Source organism: Gekko japonicus, unplaced genomic scaffold (assembly GCF_001447785.1).
Source record: "Gekko japonicus isolate JY-2015 unplaced genomic scaffold, Gekko_japonicus_V1.1 scaffold428, whole genome shotgun sequence".
NCBI classification, from domain to species: domain Eukaryota; kingdom Metazoa; phylum Chordata; class Lepidosauria; order Squamata; family Gekkonidae; genus Gekko; species Gekko japonicus.
Window position 1 is genome coordinate 651,534 of NW_015165842.1, and position 3,439 is coordinate 654,972.

At 45.4% G+C, this 3,439-nt stretch overlaps 1 protein-coding gene across 2 annotated transcripts in view; it reads left to right on the forward strand.

Annotated features, from left to right (window-relative positions):
• Positions 1-334: 334 nt before the first annotated feature.
• Positions 335-3,439, forward strand: part of ZC3H13 (zinc finger CCCH-type containing 13) — a 71,380-nt gene continuing 68,275 nt past the window's right edge. For both annotated transcript variants that reach the window (XM_015411023.1, XM_015411024.1), the window contains exon 1: positions 335-488. The gene's annotated coding sequence lies outside the window, so the exon portion shown is untranslated. The remainder of the gene's footprint in view (positions 489-3,439) is intronic.

Genomic DNA, 3,439 nt, shown 5'->3' on the forward strand with positions numbered 1-3,439 from the left:
ATACTCAGCGCAGTGGGGCTGCTCTGGCATAACGCCGGGCGCACCAGGCTGTGCAGCCAGCTCACCCTGCTTCGAGGGAACACTGGTGCCCAAGTGCTACACTGTGCGGAAGCAGGAAAAATAAATCCCCCGAAGCACAGAACCCGCCTGGGGAGGAGAGCCTCAGCCGACCCTCCTGCCTCCGTTTCCCCCAGACAGAAGGGGCACAGCATTCATGCTCAGGAGGAAGATTCCCTCCGAAAATCCCCCTTTGCATTCTTCAGATTCTGTTTCCTGTGTTCTTCTGAGGGTCCAGAGACACAGTCCCTGTGCCCCCGTTAACACCCCCCCTCCCCCCCCCCCCCCCCCTTTCCTCCTCGTGTGACGCGGTTCTTAGGCCCGGGAGGACGGACCCCCCCCTCGCCCTCTCCCCCCCTCTCCGCCCTGGGCGGGGGCGGCGGGGGCGGCGGCGGAGGCGGGGAGGAGTGAATCGGACGAGGAAGGAGCAGGTGAGTCATTGCCCCCCGGGAGAAGGAGAGGAGGCCGGGCGCGTCGCTTGTGGGGGGAGAGGGAGGCATGGAGGGAAAACCCCCCCCCCCTTTGGTGGCACTCAGGTTTTGTTTGTGGCACTACCTATCCATAGGGGTTAGGTATTCACGTTTTTTTTTTAATTAAAAAAAATAATCCCGAGATTTGTGGTTTTCTAGGTGGGTTTTTTAATTAAAAAATACCGCCATTTTAGGAGCCAGAAATGGTGTCTTCTGCAGCCTGCAACTTAGGTCACCCGTTGTTGTTCTTGTTGTTATTTTCGAAGTTATATTCCACCCTTCCCGCGAATGGGCTCAGGGTGGATCTCAACAAATAATTAGACCATTTGGCATCACAAAAACACACAGTGATAAATAGTTCATTATCAATAATAGTTCATCACCATCATCATCAATCATTATTATTATTATTATTATTCAGAATATCTTACCCTGCAGACAATGGAATAGAATCACGTTCTTGACGTATAGTTCTCTCACATACCAAATACAATTGAATTTTTGCAAGTTTTTTGTTATTTGTTGAAACTTACCTGGAGACTTTTAAAAGTGTGATCATGCACTACAGTGCAGCGAGAGCCAGTGCATTCACTAGCGCAGGGGTGGCCAAACTTGCTCAACGTAAGAGCCACATAGAATAAACATCAGATGTTTGAGAGCCGCAAGACATGAACAAATATCACACATATGTTTTCATTTAAAAATATACAAATTTGCTTTTTATTAACATTAAATGAGACTGCTAAAAATAAAAACAGAAGGGGTAGAAACAGATATTGATAATGATATTTATTTGTCCAGTGATATTTGTTTGCTTATGATATTTATTTGTCTAAGAGAGAGAGAAAAAGGGAGAGATGTGGAAAGAAAGATTGAAAGAGGTGGAAAGAAAGAGAGGGAGAAACCAAGAAAGCAAATAGATGGGAGGGAGGGAGAAAAAGTATGTCTCCCTTTGCTTCTCCAGCAACCCTGCCAGGAGCCACGCAATATGTGTGAAAGAGCCACATGTGGCTCCCGAGCCACAGTTTGGCCACCCCTGGACTGTGTGTCGGGAGACACGGGTTCAAATCCCCACATTGCTATAGAAGCTCACTGGTTTACCTTGGGCTGGTCACACACACTTGTCATAACCTAACCTCACAGTGTTGTTGTCAAGATAAAATGGAGGAGAGGAGAATGATATATGCTACTTTGACCTGATTGGCAAGAAAGATGGGGTGGGTGGATGTAAATGGGTGAGTCTGGTATGCTGCACTATTCACTGTCTCTTGAGAGGCATTTGCAGTGACTAGACAGTGTGGCTTTTGGATCTGTCTAGAGTGCATTTTTATTTTCCCCTTCCTCCAAAGAACTCAGTACAGCGTGGGTGGTTAGATTTTAGTCCAGTAGCAATTTAGAGACCAACAAGATTTTGAGCATATAGGCTTTTGAGAGTCAAAGCTTCCTTCTTCAGCAACCCAGTATGCACGTCTCTTTTCCTCATTTTATCCTCTCATCAATCCTGTGAGATAGGTCAGGCTGAGAGAGAGACTGGCCCACGTCACCCAGTGAACTTCAAGGATTTGAACACAGATCTCCCAGATCCTACTTTAACACCTTAAACATTAGACTACACTGGCTGTCACAGTATACATGTGTTGATGTGCAAAATAGGTTGGCTGCTATGATTCTGATTTTTCATCCTCTGATTCTGATGATAGATCAAGAAGGTAAAATTCTGGTTCTGTCAGGACAGTTCTGGACCGGGAGGCAAGTTGTGTCCCAGGCGACGCTCCCTCTAAGCTGTGGAGTCTTGTGAGCAAAAATTCTACTTTGTAAGCTACTGGCATTAAACTTGTGAGCGAGCTATTTGGTTACTGCATAAATGTGTTTGCTCTGGAGCCATCCTTCCTGAGCTAAGACAAAAATGTGTGAGCTGGAGGCTAAAAAACTGTGAGCTAGCTCACACTAATTCAGCTTAGAGGGAACACTGGTCACCAGGTTGACAGCATATTTTTAAGAACACAAAACCTGCTGGATTAGTCTTGCAGGTCCAGAAGCCCCATCTCCAGTCAGCAGCCAGCCAGATACATCTGGGAAGACCACAAGCAGGGAAGGAAGGGAGCAGTGCCCTGTAGCCTAGTCCTGTGTATAGGATGATCAGATTCGGAGGAAGACAGGGTTCCTGCAGCTTTGGGAATTGTAAGAAATGAAATAGTCAATGGGAGATCATGTTCACCTATTCACCGAAATACAGTCTTCTCTGGTAGCTGTCCCCCTTCTTTTGCGCTGCTTGTTACCCTGCTGTTTACTCAAAAACTAAATCCAGCTTTGTTCGCTGTGGCTTAACTGTCAAGATGGTGTGCATTGGACTGCAGGATTATCTAACCTTCTTTTCAGACAGTGAGGCTGGGCCTGAACACCCTCAAGTGCTTCACTTGTTCTTCAAAAGCCATTCCAGTCCAAAACAGGTGGATGCATTTCCTCTAAAGCATCAGCCTTCCGAACCAGCATCACTTCGGTCTTCTCTGGGTTCTGTTTGTACCTGATTTGATATTCGTGTGTGAGGGGTGACCAGATGCTAAAGAATTTCATCTTTAATATTTGTGCAGGAGAGGGAATTTAGAAGGTTAAACTTTTCTAACCCCACATGAGCAGCTGAACCAGTCAAAACACTTTCTTTTTTTAAAAAACCCCCACCCTTTACTCCTTTGCAGTGGGATGCTTTATTAGACAGATTATTTTCAAAACCTTATAATTCTGATTTCTGTAAAACAAGTAAATTTTAAAAATCTACTCCAGAAAACCTGAAATAATAAGAAACAATACTTCTTATCCCATGCAGTTGGCAGGTCTGAATGCTTGGTCAATATCACTTGATAAAGATTAGTTGCCCTTAAAGCATCATAGGGACACCTATTGTTTGCATCACT